This window comes from Myotis brandtii, unplaced genomic scaffold (genome assembly GCF_000412655.1).
Source record: "Myotis brandtii unplaced genomic scaffold, ASM41265v1 scaffold954, whole genome shotgun sequence".
Taxonomy (NCBI): Eukaryota; Metazoa; Chordata; class Mammalia; order Chiroptera; family Vespertilionidae; genus Myotis; species Myotis brandtii.
Genome location: NW_005371937.1, coordinates 1,819,617 through 1,844,721, shown reverse-complemented (window position 1 = coordinate 1,844,721; position 25,105 = coordinate 1,819,617). Strand labels below are relative to the sequence as shown.

General features: G+C 43.7%; 1 long non-coding RNA gene across 2 annotated transcripts in view; it reads left to right on the top strand.

Annotated features, from left to right (window-relative positions):
- Nucleotides 1-11,393: 11,393 nt before the first annotated feature.
- LOC102244715 overlaps nt 11,394-25,105 on the top strand; it is a 44,246-nt gene continuing 30,534 nt past the window's right edge. For both annotated transcript variants that reach the window (XR_314705.2, XR_001360597.1), the window contains exons 1-2: nt 11,394-11,496; nt 17,940-18,083. This is a non-coding gene — a long non-coding RNA (uncharacterized LOC102244715). The remainder of the gene's footprint in view (nt 11,497-17,939; nt 18,084-25,105) is intronic.

Below are 25,105 nucleotides of genomic sequence, written 5' to 3'. Positions count from 1 at the left end.
CCAAAAGAGGGGATGAGTGCAGAATCCTCAAGTGCTGCCGCAGCAAGTGGAGGATGATATTGATGACTATGGATTTCCTTAGAAAGCTGCTCTCCCCTTCCAAGATCATGAGTGTGCAAAGCCTTCCTCTATTAGAGAACCATTTACCAAGAGCCAGAGGGCTTCACCCAGGGTGACAGCCTGCACAAAGCCTAAGGGGACATGAAGAAGTAGCTGGGGGAGAAAGCAGGGCATGAGCATGTAACGTGGTTTCTCTGAAGGCTCATATTCTTCCTTCCCTTTGTCCATTTCTCCTGATTAAAAGGATCTCCCAGTAGCTAAAACCATTAACAAATGTAAGTGGATCAAGGGGTAACTCTGTGCAGAGCTACCCCACTCTGTTAAAGCTGGCTTTCGTGTCTTTCACAGACTAATCCTTTAACACTTCAATACCTGTAATAAAGTATTTGCAGCACACACAAAAATGTGCTATACAACGAGCAGGCCATAACAGCATTCTGCTTTTAGGAGCGTGGGTTTAATTACACCCTTAGCTGATGGTGACTCACCACTCTTGCTTTTAGTTAAGGAAGCCAAACAATGACTCTGTGAACCTCAGTTCTGAGTGCCTCTGAGTCCTAGAAAAATGCCCCATATAGACTGTTTCATAACACATAAGGATACCAAACAATAAAGTACCATGACAACCACAACTTAGCAAAGTCCCCTGCAGAGTAATTCCCCATAAAGAGCTGGTGATGGGGAACGGGGAGCAGTTGCACAGCTCAGAGATGGAGGAGAATGAATGCCGTACAGAGGTAAAAGAATTCCCCCCTCTCCCCCACCCCGACCCCATATCCGCCCTTTCCAATGTCTGCCCTGGAAGCTACATTTTGAAGATGCACAAGTCTCCAGGGTTGGTGTCTTCTCTTTGGAAGGTCTAACAACACTTGGAGGGCCCATCCTGCGCCCTCTGGCCAGCGCGAGCACAGCAGAAACCTGGACACTCGATCACAAATGCAGGCTTTGGAGGCAGCGCAGCCTGGATCAGAATCCACTCATTAGAGAAGCACCTGTCGCGGGTCATCTTTTTTAAGGCTCTGAGCTTCTGTCTCTGTTTGCAAAATGGGATTAATAACAATATGCAGCTTCTAACGTCAGGATACCTATTAAATTTGATGAAAATCACTTAATATGTGCTTTAAAAAGTAGTTGATACCATTATTATGGTTGTACTTTATTATCATTATTAATATCAAGGGACTATCAGCAAGTATGAATATCCTATGGACGTCAGTCTAGGGATAACGGAGTGTCTGTTATGCGGCAAGCACTGTGCTAGGTCTTGGGAGTCTAGGGGCAAGCAGGATAAATACACCTTCACCTTCATGAACCTTGGGGTGTGTGTGTGTGTGTGTGTGTGTGTGTGTGTGTGTGTCTTTTGGCTTGCAGGTTGTTTGTAAACAAAACAAAACATGCAGTGAACATTTTTAAATTGGGAGATTTCACACCAAAGTCCAGATTTCTGGCATCTCTTTGAAACATCAGAAAATCTGGAAGGAAGTGAGATCTCTCTCCACAAACCAATGTGATGGTCCAGAGCCCTCACAAATCCCAGAACAGCGCCAGCCTCCGCCTGCAGTGCCCACTGGCTTCTCCAATGAAGAGAAAACTCCCTCTGGCCACACGTGATGAGGGACCTGGGGGGATCAGAGAGCCAAGGCAGCGAGGACACAGATCCAGGGCCCAGAGCTGAGCTGGGAAGGAGTAGGAGACTTGGCACTCATTCTCTTCCACAGGCTTTATTTGTCTTTCAGCTCAGCTCGCTTTGTTTTGCTGGACACAGAAAACCCTGGAGGGGAATTCTGATTCCAACTTGCTCTTTGCACAGCTAATTATTTGGGGCTCCCAGAAGGTTGGAGAAAACAATAACTTCCCCAGCAGTTGCGGTTGGCCTAGCCCAGCTCCCTTTTTCGCCCAGGGGTCAGAACCCACGGAAGGGAAGTTATTTGTTTTGGTCTTAAACCAAATCTGCCCGAGAAACAAGCAGATGTTCCGACCTGAGACCAGGAAACTCGCCCAGCAAAATTCTCCTCTCTCATCCTCCCTAGCAACCTGCAGACTCAAAACATGCATTTCTCCTGTTAAAATGGTTTAGTTCTCTCCCTTACAAACAAGAAGTGATGTTTGGGGGACAGCGGGGGAGAGAAAGAAAAATACACTATATGCCCAAGAATTGCATCTCTTCTCCCCAGTGAGAAATTTCATGTTTCCTAAGCAGATAGGTAAGGACAAGTGAGGTTGCTAATTAGGGTGGATCCATGAAACAACCAAAGCTCATTTGTACACAACTTGCTAGTAAGTATTCACAACTTCATTCTAATAGGAAGTGCATGACAAGCCCCTTAAAAACAGGGGAACAGGAGAGAAAATATGCACGCCACAGCTGTGAACCCATAACAGAGTGGAGCCACCTCCCAGCAGCCCCAGAGCGACTGTCATCACATTCACCCAAAACCATTGTCACCAGTGTGTCCCTCATTTAAACAGAATGGAATGGATGTGCTTGCTGCCACAGGTTGCTTCCAGCCTTCCCACCTCTGGGCTGTTCCAACAGAGATTCTTTGGATTTCTTGTCAACTAGAAAAATCCCTCAAAGAAAAGGTAAGGCTCACTTTCTGATTAAACTTATACCCAGTTTCACTTATGCATCCCATCTTGGGCTGCATATCCATTCAGCACCTCCTCAGAGCCAGGCACTGTAATGAGTGCTGGAGAGAATCAAGGCGAGTCAAACAGACACAGGCCCTATCAGAGGCCTGCAGATGGAGGCAGATATCAACCAAAAGACTTCCTAACCCTGGGAACAGTGTATAAGGAGATGTATTTGGTACTAGGAGGATCCATAACAAAGAGATAGTCCAGCTAGGGAATGTAGAGGCAAAAAAAAAAAGTATTTTAGAGGAAATAACACTGAGGCTGAGAATTATAGTTTGTGGGAACCACATGTGCAAAGGCCCTGTGGTGAGACTGTGAAGAGTGAGTACAGGAACTGAATAAGGGTCAGTATGATTGGAGAATCCAAGGGTCTGAGTGACACGGATGGAATGCTGGTAGTTTTGGGCCACTTCAAGGACCTTGAGCAATGGGAAGCCATTTAGAGGTTTAAAGTAGGAGGCAGTAGCAATAGTTGATATGATCATATTTGGGCTTTGAAAAAAATAGGTTTGCATAGTGGGGATGCAGAGTGGGCCCAGGTCGGGCAGTTAGTGTAGACCTCCTGACTGCAGATGTCTATGAAGAATGGGGATTTGAACTTGGACAGTGCTAGAAGTAAAGGAGTGAAGGTGACAGACTCTAATGATATTTGCTGTGGACCAATCCGATGAGCCAGAGCAGGTCAGTGGCTGAGACTGACATTGGCTGACATGCCTGGTTTTGTGAGGCTGAGTAGACTTGTAGAAAGACCAAACAACAGGACCTGAGCGCCTCTCCATGCCCTCATCCCCAGCAGCAGGGCACCGCCATGGGCTCTAAGTCATGCCAGCTCCACACTGAATTTATAAATTCTGAAAATGACTCCACAGGAAAACCAATCAAACAGGCAGGGAAGGAAACGCTCACCACTGGGCGCTGAAAAGAAAGATGATAAACAGGTTTCCGTGGGAGTTGGTGAAATGTTGAATTTCCACTCTAGTGGCATTAGCACTGCTCCGGCTTTTTTAAATAAATATTTTGGATAATCAAAACTATGGGTCAATCAAATGCTCGCTCCATAATGACAGCTCCTGCAGTCATAAATCTTTGCTCTCACCCGCGGCTGACATGGTCTCCATCCACGGGAGAGTAAGCAGCAGAGACAAATGTTTCTCTTCATCTCCCCCAAAGGGAGTTAAGCAGCGAGTAATAAAAGGATATAAATTATTCACAATGCTTTCCAGAAGTTTATGATTCAAGGCTTGGAAGAAATAATGGGGTGAGGAGGTGAAAACAGAATCCTGAGTGACCACTCCCCACACGCAGGGTTTGGGATGCACAGCGGTGGCCCCTGGCTCTTCCACTGAACGGTTCATTCATTCCCACATGTGTTTGGACAACCATTGTTGACCTGTGGGCACCTGAGGAGAGCACAGGTGCTGCAGTCCGCTGCTCTGACCGCTGTGAGAGTGGAGAGAGGGAGAGAGTGTTGGGGAGGCGGGCTGGGGAAGGGTTACATCCAACTGTGTAATAAAGCACTGAGGAAAGTGAGAGGAGGAGAGACACAGGTCTGTCAGCTGGTGGAGGAGAGAAGGTTTTCTGCTCGGCTTTTACTTTTAGGGGATAAACAGGATATGTCAGTGTAGTGAAAGATATGGAAGAGGGGAAGAGTGGGACGGTGGTTTGTTTATAAATGTCACCTGGATTAGACTCATGGCTCTCCTTGGTAGTTTCTAAGAAATACAAATCAAGGATTTCAGCAATTTTTGAAACTTCTGCCAAACTGGGTTTCCTTCATTGTAAACATTCTGAGACTCAATCACCTGCATCCACTCTTTACAGAGCCTAGAAACATATTTACTGAATCTGCCAGATGCAGGCACTGCCCCAGGCACTATGCTGGTAGAAAGCACTGAAAAGCCCTCTGGACCCAGTCATGGCTCATCTTCCTAGTTCCATCTCCTACTAGATCCTTTCAAACCCAGATCACAACCACTGTGTTCCTGCAATCCACAAAAGACCACGTTCAGCTACTACCCTTCTGTGGATGTGAACACCTTGCTTTCTCATCTGTCCCGTGTTGGGGGTCATGTGCTTGGCCATCCTTATAACCTCAGGGTAGAAGTGTCTTCCTCACCAACAGGGTGAAGAGAGGGGATTAAAACAACAGACGACACTAAAGTGTTCCCTGTGGAAGTTACAGGGGTTAAATGTTTCACTTTAATAACTGGCTTTACTACAAGTGAAAAAATATATATAAGAAATGAATGACTACTCATTCATTTAATAAAGGAGGAACCTGAGCAACAGAGGGGTTAGATGGTTACTAAAGTTACATGGTAACTCTTCTTCCATCTCAATTCCCTATTCTTCTTCAATGCTATCCTGACAAACTCCAATCCAGATGCCACAGAAGAATCACCTTTATCCAGAATTTACAGAAAGCTATTTCAAGAATAAGAAAAAGGCAAAAAGCCCAACAGAAACATGGGGAAAGATACACATAGGTGATTCCAAACAGAAGAAATAGAAATGGCCAGTAAGGAGGAAACATCCAACCTTATGAGTAATCAAAGAAATACAAACAAAAATCATAATGAACCATTTCTTTGTATGTTTCAAGTTGGGAGAGATTAAGAAGGTTTATACTACCCAGTGTTATAAGGAATTAGATTATAAGTGATGTTATAAGGAATTGGAGACACTCAGATTCAGATGGGATGAGTAGAAATTAATACCTCTTTGAAAGGCAGGGCAGCAACTTTTAAAATTTTAATGTTCTGTTTTATGTAACAATTTCATTTCTGGTATTATGTCCAAAGAAACAACTGTCATATCCATAGAGATTTACATGTGGGGATGCTTGTTATATTGTTTTTTGTATTACTGAGAAATTAGAAATAATCTCAATGTCCATCAACAGGGTATAAGCTAAATAAGTGTGGTATACCCATGAAATGGAATACTATGCAGTCTTTTGAAATGATGGTATAGATTACTATTTAACCACCTAGAAATAATATTAGGTTAAAAATAGGTTATAGTCCAGCATGTGTGGCTTAGTGGTTGAGTACCAACCCATGAACCAAGAGGTCCCCAATTCGATTCCCAGACAGGGCACATGCCCAGGTTTCTGGCTCAATCCCCAGTAGGGAGCGTGGGGGGAGGGAGGGAGCCAATCAAGTATTCTCTCTCATCCATGTTTCTGTCTCTATTCCTCTCCTTTCCTCTCTCTCTAAATAAAACATAAACATAAAAAATAGGTTATAAAATTGCATGTGGAATATTATACATATTATATAAAATGTATGTTTCCAAATGCATAGCAGGACATTTACAAAATTTAAGTATCTCCAAGTGATCAAATATCAGCTGAGTCTTACTCTCATCTTTAATTTATTCCAAAGGTGCACATCAGCAATGAAAAAAAAAGCTATTTTCATTTCATGAAAAACACACACATTGAGCAATGCATATTTCCCTTAGAAATAAAAAGCATACTTCAGGAAGAAATTACACAAATTTTGACCTTTGATGTTGTACTTATATGTGTTTCCGAACATGTAAGTGTAAAATCCTGGAGAGAAGGGATCGGCCCTGCTCTGATTTCTCCCTGAACCAAGGCTTTTGTGTCCCCAGCAGGAGACTGGGTTCAGCAGGTGCTGGCCAGCCTCTGATTGAAAAGACACCTCAGGGGGGACCGGTGAGAGCTCCTCTGCAGGCTCTCCACAGGGCCTAATTTTTTGCCTTTGACCTTGCAAACTATTCAAACCTACCGGGGCTCTGGATAAACTCCACCCTTGGCGCTTTCACCTCCTGGCAGCTTACTCTGCTGTCTCAACATCCCCTTAGTGCCCCTGTGCTGTTAGAAAGCTTTGTGTAAGTCATGCGTGACCTATGAAATATGTTTCCCCAAACTTAACTGAGAAATCAGTTACAGGTTTATCTCCCAATTCTGCCACTCAGAGGAGGGCAAAGGTGACAAAACAGAGTCCACAAAGCGTTGAATTCAGAAAGGACACTTAATTTAGTTATTCTGAAAAATTGCAAACCTTACTATGTCACTTTAGACATTTCTAAATACAGATCCCTGTGTCTCCTGTCGGGTCTCCGCATGCCTCCAGTGGTAGCACTGTGACTAAGAAAAGCGACGGGCATTGGCCTTCTAGGCCTTTAAGGATGCACGACCTACTCCACCTGGCAATGGCTTTGCTGTGGAGCACAGGGCTCTCTGTGAGACCCGCTGCCGACACAGCCCCTGGAAGCTCTGGAGACATGAGGTGCGTTACCGGCAGTCACACCACCTCCTATGTTCCTGTGAGCGTTTGTAGGAGGCAGAGCCAGACCGACTTCACCTCAGAGGAAGTCTAGGCACAAACGCAAATCAGAAGTTGTGGACTATTTTAAAACTCAAGCTGCAGAGTTGGGGAGTTATGGATTACATCCCGATCCATTAATTCCTTCATTCCCAGGCTCTGCGCTGGCTGAAGGCCATGGCCCTCTGGCGGGAGGCAGAGCACTTGGGGCAGAAGGCACAGGAAAGGGAGAAGAGGCTGGCACTGTGGGGGCAAACGGCTGCTTCGGATACTCATTGTATAGGAACCTGGAACTCAGTAACCTCGTGCCCCCCGTGAGGGACAGATCTGCTCCCAATTTCATTTGGGAGCTCTATTACTTCGAGCAATATTCTGTTTGGCCAGACATGCCATTCTTCTCTTGAAGGAAATTAATTTCTTGATTCTTCCAGCTAATATAACCCCAGTTCAGTGCTTATAGTTTTCTCGGGGTACTCCTAGGTGAAAGAAAGTCTAAGAAACCTCTCGTGAGAACTCCACGGCACAGACGGCAACCTCAGGGGAAGCTCGTGGAGGAGGGTGAGGGGGGTCATTCTGACCTTCCCCTCACGGGCCACATCTGTGATTTGTTAACGTTCTATGTTCTTCCCTCTTTCCAGAGTAAGGCTGTTTTATGATGTCCACAGGAAATGGATTTCTAAGCATATAAGGCCCCTGAATAGGATAAATAAAAGATTAGAAGAAAAAGAAACACAGTGATTCCTGGTTGTTTAAAAGGCAACTCAACAAGCTTTTACCAGCAAAAGGGAAAGGTCGGGATCAATAGAAGGGCCTTTTCTCTGGAAGGAGGTCTGTTCTCACTGTAACACAAATGAACTCCCTGGTAGGGATTCTGAAAACCAAGGAAACATCACGCTGTAGAACAGATCTGGCCTGGCCGGGAAAACACTTCTCCATTTTAAATTCCCCCACAGCATCAAAACAAAACAGGCCTCTCCCAGGCTGCCGGTCCGCAGCCCTGACTGGTACGGAAAAGCTGGCTGTCCTAAAAAACAGAACAAGTCCTGGCATAAAAGATGTTACTACTGAAAGGCGCAATTTTATTCTAAAAGGGACTTTTTTGAGGGTGATGTTAACAGGGTATTCCTATGTAAAGGAATCTGGTTGGCAAAATACTACAGGATACTGAGCATCTTTGATGACAAAACACCTACCCCTGAAGGAATCTTGGTCAAACTCACCACATTCCTTTGTTCTATCAAGCCCCATTTCCCCTGTAAAGTACCGTCTCTACTGCTGGGAGATACAGAATGAATGGCATTTTTCTCTGACAGATCTGAATGCTTGCTCCAGTGGTGCAGTTGTTCTGAACATATGTTTCTTCTACACACACACACACACACACACACCATACCAGACATATACACACAACACACAGGACACACATACACTGACACCTCAAACATGTAGAGCATACACACATATACACCCCACACCCCACATACACACATACCTCATACATGTACTGCACACTCGCCACACCTTACCATATTACTCCATACCACACCACACACACACACACACACACACACACACACACTATGCACTTACCTTACATACCACACCACACACTACACACACCATACCAGACATACACACACACACACAACACGCAGGGCACACATACACTGACACCTCAAACATGTAGAACATACACATACATATACCCCACATACACACCTCATACATGTACAGTGCACACACCACACACCTTACCATATACCATACCATACCACACACACACCACACACATACACACACAATTTTAATTGATAAATTCATAAATATGACAGTCACCTATTGATGCAACCTTAGATATGCCCATTTCCTAGGTCTTACTAGCTATAGCTTCCCCTTTCCCTTCCTCTCAAGAAAGCATATCAGATTATAGGATTACAAGAAAGTAACAATCTTAACCTTAAATCTTCTCTCATTTATAAGAAAAAGAGGAAGTCTGCATCCTTGAACAGTTTAAATGTTATTAGAGAAAAACTACTGGGATGTACCTTAAAAACCATCACTACCCTCCTGTATCAACTTAGTCTCCTGCCTGGAGTGACTGCCCATCCAATTCCCCCTCCATACTTCGTCAACTACATCAATCCCCCCAGTACCTCCAGTCCCTCTACTCTATAGATGAAAACCCTACAGCGCCCTCTGTGGACTCCACCAGAGCTCACAAAGCCAAGTTTCCTAAGAGCCAGGGGTGAGGGGTGTTTCAGACAATGCATTCACTGCTGAGCAGTGGGGCCATGGCAACTGGAGAACACATGCCCATCGGAGGGGGTGTTCCACAGCTGCCATGTGGGAATGCAGGCCCGTGGCAACCAGATTGTCCAATGCTTTAAGAGAAGCCCTACATCTGCATTTTATGTGAAATATCCCGACTTTAAAGGTTGACTCGATTAGGAAGGTTAAGATGATAACTCTGTGATCTGCTTTAGACCCATGGAACCACTAATCTGCAACCTCTGGTCCCTGCCAAACATATAAAGCTCAATGATAGATGACATACATGTAATAGACATGTGGTATATGGGTGTGCCTGACATCACCATTTAGATCAGACTTCTCAGAGAGACATATACAATTTTATAGATTATGTGTAACTTGAAAATAAAGCAGGGCTTTATCTAGCTGTCTTCAAATTTACCTTATTTTAAGTTTCAAATAATATATAAGAAGAGCCTGAAATAGTTATATTTAGAAAAGAAGGTCTCGGGCCCTAACATTAAGGAACACCGCGCCTGATGGTGAGGCCCGAGAGGGCGGAGGCTATGCCCGCACCGATTTTATTCAGCATGTGTCAAGAATGCCACCTGTATAGGTTTGAATGGAACTGATTGAATCTCTTAAGGAACCAGACTTCAGACAACCATTTCATGTGTTAGAAATTTAATTTTTCCAGATTGCACATATAGTACCAATAAATTTCAAAACTGTAAGCAAAGTATCCCACTCTTTCATCAGATCTTACTAAGAGCTGCCTGCTCCTAAACAATTTTACTTTGTAATCTTAATAGTTCTAAACTCACCTAAGAGAGAAAAGAGAAGTGCTGGCACAGAGAATGCATTCAAAGCATATTAGTTCAACTTAACTAAAAAGAAATAAACCAAAGGGGAAACTTCCACACATCTTGTCTCTGCAGAGAGGGTGCCCTGTGGCTTGGGCTTCTTTTATCAAAAGCCTACCCACACCTTTTTGTCAGATAAACTTATTGGGTTTTCCTTGTGTAATGGGGTGAGTATTGTACAAGGTTCCAATGCCCTTTTTTTCCAACTCAAATTGTCCCTTAGAGGCTCAAAGCACTAACAAAGTGCTTCGCTGCATGAAAGTGCTGTCTACATTTGTCTGGCAAATATGTGGCCAACTGCAAAGCCTGATGGGTCTGTAATTTGTCACGGGCACAGTCGAGCTCCAGGCGGCTCCCACCAGAGAGCAAATTCAACATTACAAAGAGAAGTGTGGGCAGGAAAGCCTTCTAGCAAGATTCCCAATAAGCAGAATAAAGTCAGGAGACCAAAGACGAATAAAACATGGGCTGGGGAGACGGTATTGAAGCAGCAGCAGCCTACGAGAGAAGAGAGAGGATTTGAGCACCTTTTTGTACTGAAGGGACACTGGCTGGCACAGAGAAAAGGGACATATCTGTTATCACCTGTAATCCTACGACAACTCTAAGAATTAGGCCACATTACCCTTGTTTCTACAGCTGTGGAAACTGAGTCTCAGAAAGGCTGAGTAACTTGTCTACCATTTTACCCAGTCAGGTAGTGGCTTAACTGGACTTTGGCCAGATCTTCCTGGCTCTAAAGCTCAAGCCTGGTCACTACATAATGCCAACTTCCAATACATCACCCAGAGAGTCAACTCCATTCAGTTAGCTGAACTGTAAAACTACAGATTGAGGAGAAGGTAACTGTTCACTGTGTTAAAAACATAATAGACCAACCATTAAAAAAACTGGTAAAGCTATAGAAAACCAGCCCTGTTGCTAGTAAATGTATTTTATTTAAATATATATTAAGCACTTAATATATATACTATTTGAGATCCCCCAAATAGTAGAAAGGCAGAAATTCAAATACCTACAAGATAAACTCAAAAGTAACCTTCTTTTATTCATTATCACGTAAATGGAAAGATATTTTCATTGAAAAGAATGTTTGTTCACTCAATCACCAAACATTCATTGAGAAACCACCTGAGCTGAGCCAGGAACTGTTCTGGACTCTGAGGCTGAGAGAGTAAACAGTGCAGAGAAGTCCCGTGCCTGGGAGGAACATGTTTTGCTGTGTTTGGAGCCAGACTAAACAAAGCAGAGGGGGGAGAGGAAGGAGCTACTTATGATTTGTGACAAATGCTGTGAAGCAAATACTGGGTGCTCTGAGAGAGATGACATGGAAGCTATGCTTTGGGCTGAGAGAACAGGAAAGAATTTCCTGAGGTGATGCTGTTTAACTGGTAAGATTTTAATCATGAGAAGGAATCAACCATGTAAGGGGTTGAGAAAAGGGTGTTCCAACAAGAGGGTTATGAGTATGCAAAAATCCAGAAAGGACAATGAGCTTGACTTGTTCTGGGAAGTGGTAGCGGCCAATGTGAGTCGGTACAGCAAGACAGAGGGGTGTGTAGTGTGAGCTGAGGGGGAGGGGAGGGTGGGAGCCAGGCAGACCATCATGGGTCTTCTACACAAGTACAGGGGGTTTGGATTTTATTCCAGGCTCAGTGGAAAGTTGTAGAATGATTTGGTCTTAATCAAGGAACTGCCATGAAAAGATTGATGGTTCTGCGTTAGCTGCTGTGTGAAGAATGGATGAAGTGGGACAAGTGTGGAATCTGGAGACCAGTCTGTAGTTGGGAGATGGCACTTGCATGTTCTGCTGGATGCGTGCCCTCGGCCCTACAGCTTTGCCCTCTGCCGTTTCCTATCTTGTTGTCTACCTCAGAGGTCAGCTTAGACAGATTGTACCAAGGGGTCCCTTGCCTTCTGACTTCCAATGGGAAGCCCAGCCAAGTTTAGAGGAAGAGGGAGAGAGAAGTTGAGATGTTTATTCCCTCAGCTCCATGCCACACTCAGGGTTTATCAGAGGTTGCTTGTGTCCCTCAATCCACAGCTGCTGGAACTGTCCAAAGGCCTCTCCTCCAGCCCTCCCCCAGGACTCCAGGACCCTGCCCCTCTCAGAACTTGGGTGCTACCAGAAAAGGCACTGCACTGGAGGGCCTAGTGTTTTTTAAATGATACCTTTATTGAACTCTAGTCAAATTACCCAATTTATGTGCCTTCTGTTTTCTGCTTGATTCCTTCATGACACAGGAAGAGCGAGACAAGATTTGATCTTCTGTTACTGTGATCCTTGACTAACATTCTGTTCTGCTAATGCTCCATGGTTGTGATGTGAGGGTCACAAACCCAAGAAGATTAACAAGAATCATATACCTCTTTACCTCTTTGGGAGAACCAACCCATAAAATACCAAAATCATGGGTATGAGGGTTCAGAAAACAAAATAATTTATGATCACCAAAACAAATCAACAATATCTTATGTGTTCATAAAACACAGTTAAGGAGGATAGAGGGTAGGAAATCTAGATGAGAGAGAAGGCCTTCTTAAAAGGTAATATTTGAGCAGAGACCTAAAGGAAGAGAAGAAGCAAGTGATGATTATATTCAGGAGAAGCATGATCTAAGAGGGAAGACTACTAGAGGCCAAGGTGGGAACTGCTGGACAACTTCTGAGCAACAGTTAAAGGCCGGTGTGGTGAGAGCAGAGGAGGCAAGGACAGTTATTGGCCTGTGCTATCAGGGAGACAGGTGGGACAAGACCACTAGTCCCTTGTAGAACTTTGGCTTCTATTTTGAGACAAGAAGCTATTAGCGTTTTGAGAAGAGTATTGATAACAACTGATTTAATTTAAGAGGATCATTCTAGCTGCTGTGTTGCAATATGATGGCAAAGATAGAGTGAAAACAGTTAGGCAAAAGTCAAGGGCAGAGATGCTGGTGGCTAGACCAAGGTGGCAGCATTTATGTTTGATAAGCCTTTGAGATATCCAAGTGGAAATGAATAGGCACTGGATGTACAACCAAAGTATGGAGTTAAGAGAAGAGGTCTTGTTATCAGTGGAAGTGAGATTCTTGGGGATGAGATATTGTCGAAAGCTTTATGTCTGTGGAATTACACCCCTGAGTTTCTAAGGTACCCTTTCCCTTCATCCCACCATAGATGAAGTGTAGCTGGGGCTTCAGCAAAGCTAGGATCAGAGTTTCCACTCCCTGTTGGAGCACAGGTCCAGTCCAGCATCAGGCTAGCTTAGCTTAGCTTGCATTGCCCTGTGCAGTCCATCAGCCCACTGCATGTGGGGTCCACAGGGCCATACAGCTATGGAGGGAACAGGGGCAGGAGCAAAGTCAAAGGGACCAGAGAGCCAAGAGAGAGCCACGAACCAAGAGCAAGCTCCTTTGTCTAGGGCAGCGGTTCTCAACCTGTGGGTCGCGACCCCTTTGGCGGTCGAACAACCCTTTCACAGGGGTCGCCTAAGACCACCCTGCATATCAGATATTTACATTACGATTTGTAACAGTAGCAACATTACAGTTATGAAGTAGCAACGAAAATAATTTTATGGTTGGGTCACAATATGAGAACTGTATTTAAAGGGCCAGAAGGTTGAGAACCACTGGTCTAGGGCAGTGGTCAGCAAACTCATTAGTCAACAGAGCCAAATATCAACAGTACAACAATTGAAATTTCTTTTGAGAGCCAAATTTTTTAAACTTAAACTATATAGGTAGGTACATTGTTATTAACTTAATTAAGATACTCCTAAGGCTTAGGAAGAGCCACACTCAAGGGGCCAAAGAGCCACATGTGGCTCACGAGCCGCAGTTTGCCAACCACGGGCTAGGGGATTATGTATTTCCAAATTTTCACGGGCTTGCCTTGGCCCTGCCCCCTCTAGCCAATCCATGGTTCACCAGGTGAGGTCAAAAGGCAAGTACCTTCCCTATGTTACCCTAACTCCATTGCCCATGTGCCCATCATGCCCTTTGTCCAGTCCCTTCCCCCAGTAATCTGCAAGAGATATGGGCCAGGGTGGTTCCCCGGGGAGTGTGAAGTTGCAGCTTTCTGGTGAAGCTGTCCAAATGATAAGCCTATAATATCTGCCTTCCCTTTTGCTCCTTTCCTATTGTTAATAGCTAGCTAATTACAACGGTCCAATCTGAACTGGAGACAGAAATTTGGAAAACAACAGGGAGCGAAGAGAGGGAGAAGAGACAAGCTCCAAGGATGGAACCCTGAGGCATTGTGGGTTGACAGGTCAGAAAGAAGAGGGGGAGCCAGCAAAGGAGACCAAAAGGAGTGGCCAGCAGGGTAAGAGGAAAAACCAGTGAGATGATTCCAAATGCAACTGAAAAAAGTACTTCAGGAAGGAGGAAGTGATCAATTTGTCATGTGTTGTTAATGAAGTAAGTGAGAAGAGAACAGGGCTACTCCAATGGATTTGGCGAAGAACGGGGCTCTGGGAACTCAGATGGTGTTTTAGGAAGGAGAAGGCAAGTGAAAGTCTGATGGAGAAAACATGTATAGGCAAACTTTTGTGATGTTCTGTGCTGTTGACGGGGAGCAGAAAAACGGCTGGTAGCCAAGAGGCATCAAGCAGGTTTTTTTAAAAATTAAGTTTGGAGATATTATAGCATCTTTGAATGCTGCTGGGAGTTATCTAGTAGGGAGAGGAACCCAGATAATGGTAGGAGCAAGGAGAAGGGGTCCAGGGCCCATGAAGGCACGGCCAGTTCATCGTCTGCACCAGAGCCCATGGCCCAGGCGCAGGGCGGCTAGAGAGAGCATGTCAGAGCTTGCTCAGGAAAACAGGAAGTAAGGTGTCCACAGAGCAGGACACCAGAGCCACTGGAGGTCTGAGGAGAAAAAGGAGCATGAAGGCCTCCAGGGTGGGCGTGGGGAGTAGGGACAGGTAGGGGATTGCTGGGCAGTGTGCTGGGCTCTACACTGCCTTGGATGTGAATCCATAAATCCCATTTATATTAATGAAAACATTCATATTAACCTATGATGGGGAAAAAGTAAGAGCTCATGTGAGGAAAGTACAGAGGCCATGCGATCTGAAGCTGCGAGAAGAATCCAAAGGTCTCGTTGGTGCTGATCTCCTCCAGCTCCCACCGGAGGTGCTCACTCCCACCCCGGTAAGGAGACTGAAAAGGAAGTAAACTAAAGGGGATGTGGGATCCCCACTTTTCCCAACAGATGTAAGCAATTCCACTAACACAACATTCAAATCTATGGAAATGATCTTTTTTTTTTTTAAATATATTTTATTGATTTTTTACAGAGAGGAAGGGAGAGAGATAGAGAGTCAGAAACATCGATGAGAGAGAAACATCGAGCAGCCGCCTCCTGCACATCTCCCACTGGGGATGTGCCCGCAACCCAGGTACATGCCCTTGACCGGAATCGAACCGGGACCTTTCAGTCCGCAGTCCGATGCTCTATCCACTGAGCCAAACCGGTTTCGGCGGAAATGATCTTTATTTTAGGTTCTTTCTCAGTCAGCCCTTCGTAGTCTGAGAATGTGAAAAATAAATCTGAAAATACTTTTAAAAGCTTTGTTGTGAACTATCGCTGGTATGTAAAATGCCCAGCTCCTAGATGCAACAACAACAGAGACAGACTAATGACCCCTGACATTAGATTTAAAATGTCCTGCATGCAAACCCACTGTGCCCCACTCTTCTGTAATGCAATAACCAGGGAGAATTAGAATTGCAAAATGCCCAAAGACCTACATGGAAATTATACAACAAAGTAGTTTCACACTGATATTGAGAAAGGAATATGAAATGAATACAAGATAACACAGAGAGACAGAAGCTACTATTATGTATGTATGTATGTATGTGTGTGTGCGTGTGTGTGTGCACCTGTGTGTCTGCGAGAGACAGTAAGATAAAAAATTGTTTATTTCTTTACTTTGTTCTCCCTGAGCAAAATTTAAAATAAAGACACTGGTTTGGACACATTTCAATAATATGACATATGGTTCCTATTTTAGTTCCAAATGATTTTTACTAAATGGTTTTTGAAATATTTACTTGTAAATAAATATAAAGGAGACGTTCTGAATATCCGATTTGAAAAATAACAAACTCAAGCAATTCAATTATCAAGATGGATTTTCCAATACTCTCTGATACTATTTTCTTCCAATTGTTATTTCTTACATTATTAGGCACCACAAAAGTCCAATGCTACAGACATTTCTCTCTGAGCTACAGTTAAACAGTTGGACTGTGACAATGAAAGAGAGGTGGGCTATTTTATGCCCTAAAGTGAGAACATATTAAATAATGCAAATAAGCCCAGCAGGTGTGGCTCAGTGCTTGAGCATTGACCTATGATCCAGGAGGTCATGGTTCAGTTCCTGGTCAGAGCACATGCCCAGGTTTTGGCCTCAATCCCCAGTGAGGGGCATGCAGAAGGCAGCCTATCAATGATTCTCTCTCATCATTGATGTTTCTATCTCTCTCTCCCTCTCCTTTTCTCTCTCTGAAATAAATGAAAACTATGTATGTTTAAAATAAATAAATAATGCAAACAAGTTTTGAAATCATTTGGGCCATAGGACATATCAGCTGCACAGACGTTTGCTGACGCCTGCCCCGCATCCTCAGGCCTCATCTTTTCTGTGTCTCCCCGACCGCCATCCACAGAATGAAAGAGAAAGAAGTTTCTCTGTTTGGCCCATGAAGAGATAGAAAAGAAAAGCCAATGTCTAATAATTTCTCCTTACTTTTCCACTGGCTGCCATTAAATCTAAGATGATTTCACACAGATTCTGGGCTCACATATCTAAAGAGAACTCAGTGATTAATTCAAAAGCAGTGCAACTAAGGGTAGACACTCCATATGTGAATGGTGAGCAATTTGGGGTGGCACAGAGTGAATTATGTGGCAGTGAAACACCTGGTGGATGACACCAGCACTTGCCTGCTCAATCTCTATTCTCCCCTACTTTGTCAGTCACAGAACCCAGGTTTTTATTTTTTCTTTTGGAGTGGTCTAGATAAAACTACTGAGCATCCAGAATTCCTTGCATCTAGGAATGATCAAAATGCAATTAATTGATCATAAGCTCAATGAGGAGTTGCTAGGTGGGGCTTCCAGGAAAGTGTATTAAAAAGGGAAGACTCAAATGACATAATGTTTGTTAGTTTTGCCTTTTGCCTGTTGCCCTTACCTTTTCCTCCTGCCTGTGACGGCCAGAGGTGGAGCAGCCAGCGTGTAAGCACGTGGACAAGTCCCATGGCCACACACTGGCTGCTCCAACTCCGTATAACCGAGCAAAAGGACAGTAGCTGGGTTCTGATGGCATTCTGAACTTGTTGAAGTTTCACGGGGCAAATAAGGCCCTCTCTGGTCAAGGCACCTGTGATGGTAACATGTATGTGTCGACTTGGCTTGGTTGTGATACCCAGATATTTGGTTAAATACGTCTGGATGTTACTATGAAGGTGACATTAATTTTTTAATCAGCAGACTTTGAATAAAGCACAATACCCTCCACAATTTGGGTGGGCCTCATTCAATCAGTTGAAGGCCTTAAGAAAAAACTGACCTCCCCTGAAGAAGAAGGAATTTGGCCAGCAGACTGCCTTCAAACATGAACTGCAATATCAACACTTCCTTGCGTCTCCATCCTGCCAGCCTACCCTGCAGGTTTTAGACCTGCCAGCCTCCACAATCATGTCAGCCAATTCCTTAAAATCAATCAATATCTATCTCTCTCTCTCTCTCTCTCTCTGTGTGTGTGTGTGTGTGTGTGTGTGTGTGTATGAGATCTAAAGATATGAGAACTAACTCCCTTATCGGTTTTGTTTCTCTGGAGAACCCTGACTTACACCACTGTGACTGGATGTTGGTTCATTGCCATTGACTGCAATCATCTCTGACAAGTCTGAGATCTGCCACTTTGTGGGCTAAGTGTGTGCATGCTTTGTGAGCCTCTACCTCCAGACTTGCAGAATGAAATGTGAGTAATACCGACTCTGTCAGCTGGTTGTAAGAGCTGCATGAGGCAACATATGTAAAAGTGCTGTGTAAGTTACAAAGCCCAATGGAAATGTTAGGAAGCATTTTCCTGACAAGTTCACTGTGCCAAGTCACAACCATAATTCTTCTTCATTCATGATGGAGGGAAAACAGGCCTTTACATCTGATCATTAAACAGTTGTAACACTCTGTCAATTATATCTCAATCATCCAGGGTGGGGACATTATAGAACATTTGGAAGTCTCGAGAAGCACAAGGATGTAACACTCAACTGCCCTACACCATAGCTACTGCTATCTAGTAACATCTAGTGAGTTCTTATTATGCATCACGTGGTGTGGGAAGTAATTTAATGCATTATCTTTATCTTATGGAGGTAAGTACCATTTTGGTGCCCATTTTGTGGATGACAAAACTAAGGATTAGAGGAGTACCTAGCTTGTCTCATGACCCACAGTTAGCAAGTGGCAAAACAAGATTCAGCCCCAGGTCTAAATGATGCCAAAGTCCCAATGTTTAACTGCCAACCACATAGCAGGTGATGGGCTGTGTCTTTAACAGTGCGTTTGTTCACACAGACTTGGAATGTGACTGGGTAACCTTTAGATGAGTAAAAACAGTGAATGCACTTTGTTTAGCATACAAACAAATCCAGGTTCTGGTATTACAGAGCTGCTAGCTGTCCTGCCCAGGATAGCATTTTAATTTGAAATGAGGCAGAAGACTCTTCCAAATTAGCTACTCCTGCTAATGCTTCCGTTTACTTCAGATAAGGATATCCCTTCTCTAGAAGCTTGGGCTTATCCATTTCGAACTACCCACTCATCCACGATTTCCCTTTATTTTCCTTATAGCCCCCAATCAAAAAGGGCTGGTATTATTAACTCCACTTCCCAGGTGAAAGATCTGACCCCTGGAGAGGTTAAGTAAGTCATCCAAGGTCACACAGCAAATTAGTGGTACAAGCAGGACTGGAAGGCTGTCTGCCAGCATCCAGCCCAGCGCACTTTCAATTACGCTGCTCCCTCTACCTGTCACTTCCACCATCCTGAGGGGCTGGGGTTGATGGGGCATGCTGGCTGTCCCTCGGGGTAAACTGTCCTGCCAGGTAGGAAAATGCACACACACACACACACACACACACACACACACACACTACATACACTATAATTGCATCTGACAAAATGGTTTTATAACAGTGCAGTCAAGGATGCAGAAACTCCCAGACTGCTTTTCAGAAACAGAGCCCAGGGGGCCAATTTCATCCTGAAATAAGATTTCCTCTGTTGTGGGTCTGGGGGGTTGGGTAAGTGATGGGCTGTGTTAACAGTGGGACAGTGGACTGCAGGGCAAACGCTCTTTTAACTCTCATTGCCATTAAGTAGTGACGATGCAAACCATGGGAAAGAGGGACCCCCAAGACAGCACATGGAGAAAAGTTTCACATGGACCCCTCTGTGACTTTCCCTCCCTAAACTGCAGCGGATTACACATGGTTCTTTTGGAATAACAAATGCGTATTTTTTCTCATTCTATCCAATATTTGTAAAAGGTCAAGAGCAGGGGAGTACTGATTATGAAAAAGAATAGCCCTGGTGCATGTGACTCAAGGTTTGGTCCATGCACCAAAGGGTCACGGGTTCAATCCCTGCCAAGGGCAAGTACTTTAGTTGCAAGTTCCATCCCCAGCCCTGGTCTGGGTGCATGTGGAAGGCAACTAATTGGTGTGTCTTTCTCACTCTCTCTCTCTCTCTTTCTCTGTCTCTGCCCCTCCCTCCCTTCCACTCTCTAAAAATCAATGTTAAAAATATCCTCCAGTGAGGATTAACAAAAATAATAATAATATAAATCAATCAATCCATCCATCCATCCCAGCATGAGATTCTGGTCCTACTTAGTCTTGCCTGATACCAAAGAAAGTACAAGTGGAGACAACATACTACACTGTCAATTCAGCTTCCAGGCCAGGATTTCGGGATGGAACATTTGCTTTTCCTAAGCAAGGCAGGCAGCCAGGGATCTGCCTCCATGGGATTGGCCACCGCAAAGCAGAAGGTAACTTGCTTTAACTCTACTGGTTAGATGAATGAAGATCAGAAAGCAAAAAGAGGAACTGCAAGATTTAAAGCTCAAAAGATTTAAAGACAAAAGACTGGCACTGGGGACGGAGTTCCTAGGAAGAAACAAACAGGTTTCTAAACTTGCATCAAAGCCAGAGCCTCCTCCCGCCTCCCACAGGGAGGAGCAGCACTCAGAGCTGAGCTGCCTGGAATGACCTAACCTTGAAAGTCATCAGGAAACCTCACAGGTCTTTTTTTCCTGCTACATTAGCAAAAAAAGTTTAGACACCAGGAGACTAGTCACCTTCTCAAAAGGAATTTGCCACACACTCACTCATGCTCAAAATGTGGACCAAGTTGCCTTTTAAACAAAGAATAACATCAGTGTGTAAAACTTAAAGGCAAACTTCATCAAAAATGACTTGAAGCCCACCAGTTTTGCCTGGGGAGGGGGAGTGAGGATATTAGGAGAAGTTGAGGGAAAAGCCAGGGGGAAGCAAAGTCAATCATGCATGCTTTCACTGCTAATCCTGAGATTCATTGATCCAGACAATGTAGCACATCACAGAGAGGGACACACAATCCAGGACCCAGAAAAGTCTTCACACTTTCACTTAGACACATGAGAAAATGTAAAAAGGAGGAGCCCAATCTTAATGCATAGAAGGCACCATAAACCTATTCTCTTCTCAGTGCTGCCTTTCTCAGGATTCTTTATGTGGTCTGTAGCTGGCTCATGGAACACACTCCCTCCTGGCCCAACCCTGCTTACTCTCTCTGTCTTTCAACTCTTTATTATGTTGTTCAGCACAACCTCTCTTTTTTTTTTCTTCCACTATCTTTAGTTTTAAGAAGACCTGGGAGTTTGCCAAGAGACCACAATTTCTTCCTGTATAGAAGCTAGGGAAATAGTGAAAATCATGAACATCCACACATTAATAATTTCACCTGCAACACATTATTTCATTTTGTCTCTTAGAATTTCATTATCTCAAAATCTAGCAATTTAACAGGGCAGCCTTTTTAAATGGTATACAAGGCACTGGAGATCTCAAGAGCTGCAAATGATTCAAGTGTGAGGCCAGATCATCAAAGATAACAACAGGAACTAGGGTTGAAAAGAGACCTTTCCCTCCCATCATTCTCACCAAGACAATAACTGTTACCATATGCCAGGCACTGGGCTAGGCAGTAGGTACACAGAGATGTGAGTCAAAACCCTTATCCTCAAAGAGCTTCGTCTAATGCACTGTGTCTCAAACTGCATTCCATAGAACAGCGGTCGCCAACCGGTGGTCCGTGAGGTCCGAAAGGTTGGTGACCGCTGCCTTAGAACACAAATGTCCTTGTATAACAGGCTCTATAGCCAAATACTTTAGGAAATGTGGCATACTGAATATCTTTCAAGATAGTTTCATACCCACCCTAATCACAAGGTAACTTTGTTTCTTTACTGGACCATTTCCCAAATTTAATTCATCACTGACCCATTGCCTTGCAAAATACACATATTGAGATGAGCTTACAAATGCTAACATGGAGAGATTCTACCCTTAAACAAATAGATAAATAATTACACTTTTTAAGATAAAATAAGAACAATGAAAATGTTTTCATATAAAGTATACTGTATTTCAACCAGAAAGGTAAGTGAATCTAAATGTCTCCCAAACTGAGAGCGTGTCTGTCTGCTCACTGCAATGGGAAAGTGAGCAATGAGAAAAATTAGTCTAGTGTGGGTACCTACTTTGCTTGCGTTGGGGGGTGGGAGAGGTGTCCAGCTTGTAGGGTAATAGGAGAAACTGCAGTAAAATCAAATACTTGGTATCCATAGGAGTTACAGTCAGGAAAATTGTCTGGCATCTAGTGAGGGGAGATTGACAGGTCTTTCACCAGCCGGCACCACAGCCTGGTTCTGCAGCCTGATGCAGCATCAATGGCTGCTTTCTCACGGGCCAGGGCTACAGTATGGCTCTGGGCACTGTTCCTGGAAGCTTAGTCTCAAGCCTGTCTCAGTGACACTCTGCATGCTTCCAAGTACCAGATTATCTCTGGGATTCCCGATAATTCTTTGAAATGTCTCATATCCTTCAATAAACTCTTCTATGTAACGTAGCCAGAGCAGATTCTGGTGTTTATAACTAACACCCCTGACCATATGTCTCGTCTCCCACTTCCAGTATCCAGGAAAATAATTGTTTTAGCCATTTGCAACCCAACTGGCAGACGACTCTAATCTGGCAACATTTCTGTGGAATCTCTACTGCCCTTCTTTATCTCTAAGCAACAAGTACTCAAAGCGACCAACTCCTAGTTCTAGAATCCCACCTGCATCCCCTTTTCAACTCAATCTTCTTTCTTAGCCTAAGGCTGGCCTATTTATTGTATGAGATGTGCTTTGCTGTCAGTCAACATGGCAACATCTTTAGTGAATTCAAAAGCCTAGCTCTTCATTTACCTTTCAAGTTGTAACATGTTCCTGGACACACGGGTCTCTATCTATCCCATTTGTCAACAATGATTTTCTCTACTTTTTTGTTGTTGTTACACTTTGCATAGCTCTTCCAAAGTGTTATGAAATCTGTCAGAGTAATTTCAAACAGGGGTAGAGTGGTCTATGTGTTAAAGTAGGCGGATGCCAGGAATTGTGTCATTTCCCATCATGGTGACTGACTGCGTAGCTCAGGCAAATCGTAGGGGCATCCATGGCACCACCACCCCCAAGAGGAGGGTCCCAGGAACTTCTTAGAATTCTAGTTTCAGAGCACAGGGTCAAGCTAAGCCACTAAAAAAGGTTATTTAAAAATTGCTGGAGGAAAGACTTAAATAGTCATGGGAGGAAAAAAAGCACATTTCTTGATGCAGTAATTAAAGATTTAGATCCAGTGTGTGAATTCCCATAGAATCCTACTTAGCCCCCTTCTCTATGTCAAAGCAAACTTAGTTTCACATCACTGGTGCATCTCATTTATCTTAATGCTAAGGATTTATTTCTTAGGCAAAATCGTTCATTTTACCAGAGTTGAACTTAAAAAACAAATCACATTCTGTTCTTCCAGAATTTTCATTAAGCCAAGGTGTCATCAAGCTGAAAATTTGCAAACACGTTTTGGCTTTCCTTGTGCAGGAAACTCAGAGGTTCAGCGGATCAGCACAGGCTCTGCTGACAAATGCTTAGCAGTGTTGGGAAGGGAAAAACATACTTGGTATTAACAATTTACAAAGATTTCTAAGTTGAACCAATAAGTTTGTCTATACTGTCCCATGGATGTCTATGGCCTAGAAGCAAAAATGTTGCAACTGAAACTCAGAGAGGTGTTGTCCCTAAGATGGGCACACAGGACCTGGGTTGATAATCTGGTACTTGGAAGCATGCAGAGTATTGCTGAGATAAAAATTAAACATCCTGGATTGCTCACACCTCATCTGTGTGTATTTATTTAGGCACCATAGAGTCATAGCAAAATATAATGGGAAAAGTCAAAGAACAAAATTATCAAGTAACATATGGAGTATCATAGAAAAATAATTAGAGAATTTCAAGGGAAAAAGTCAAATTTTAATCAAATATTTAAGACAAAAAAAAATAGACAGTAACATTTATGATCTGCATAGCAATAGTCAAATCAAAGAAATTTCAAAACAGTCAAAACCCAGCAATTAACCCAAGGTCAAAACCCAGAATAGCTATTTATTAGAGCACCCACTACTCTCTAGCTCTGTGTCCAATTAAGCCCTACATCTCCTTAGACTTAATCCCCTAATCATATGGGTGCCTAAGACCTTTCAATACGATTTTCTTGATCGCTAAGGAAATGTTCCTTGCTAATTTCATTAGTCTTTATAATCATTATATTAAATCATTCTCCCCCAGTTACCATTGTGTCATTAAAGCATTGCTGTTTTCCTAGAGTTCTCAGTCCTTAGAGGTCAGTGGCCATTTGGTAATTTTTCTTTTTTCTCATAAATTAAACCACTGCAGCATCTTGCAAATGACCTAGCAACTACTTTAAGACTTAGCTGTATCATGAGCTTGCTACCAAGCTCTCTAATTAAGCCACAATATCATTGCTCCTCTAGTTTACAAGATAATCATCTAATTCCCTTTTGTTAAACTATTTGGCCTATGGCCTTCCGGTTTATTCACTTGGGAACTAGATTATGGTTCCCAGACTAAAGTACAGTGGAATTACTGTAATGTTCCAACTTTAATTAATGCCAAACAATGCCAACCCAATTTCTATCTCCTTTCACATGACTGTACCCTCAATTTAGGTTCAGGAAACTTCTTGATTAGTATTTACAAGTGTTGCTGAAGTCCTTCTGTTGAATTAAAACATTCCTACTGAAATGTGGCTGATGTTTTAAGACTAAAATTTTCAGTGTGGGTTTGCAGTTACATATTTAATAGATGAGTTTAAGAAAGATATAAAAATAGTAAATTTATGTTCATGATGACATCATAATTGATAGAACAATATCCTATATAAATTGGTAATATGCAAATTGACCCTAAAGGTAGAACGACCTGGAACAACTGGTCGCTATGATGCGCACTGACCACCAGGGGGCAGGTGCTCAATGCAGGAGCTGCCCCCTGGTGGTCAGTGTGCTCCCACAGGGGAACCTCCTCTTAGCCACAAGCCAGGCTGACGACTGCGAGTGCAACGGTGGTGGTGGTGGCCGCGCTAATGATGTCCGAGGGCTCCCAGGCTGCCAGAGGGATGTCTGACTGCCAGCTTAGGCCTGATCCTCCGGGGAGCAGGCCTAAGCCAGCAGGTGGACATCCCTCGATGGGTTCCAGACTGCGAGAGGGCGCAGGCCAGGCTGAGGGAACCGCCCCCCCGAGTGCATGAATTTTTGTGCACTGGGCCTCTAGTATTTCATATAACTCTTTCATGTACCTTATTTTCATATGATCCTTAAGAGGACTCAGAGATC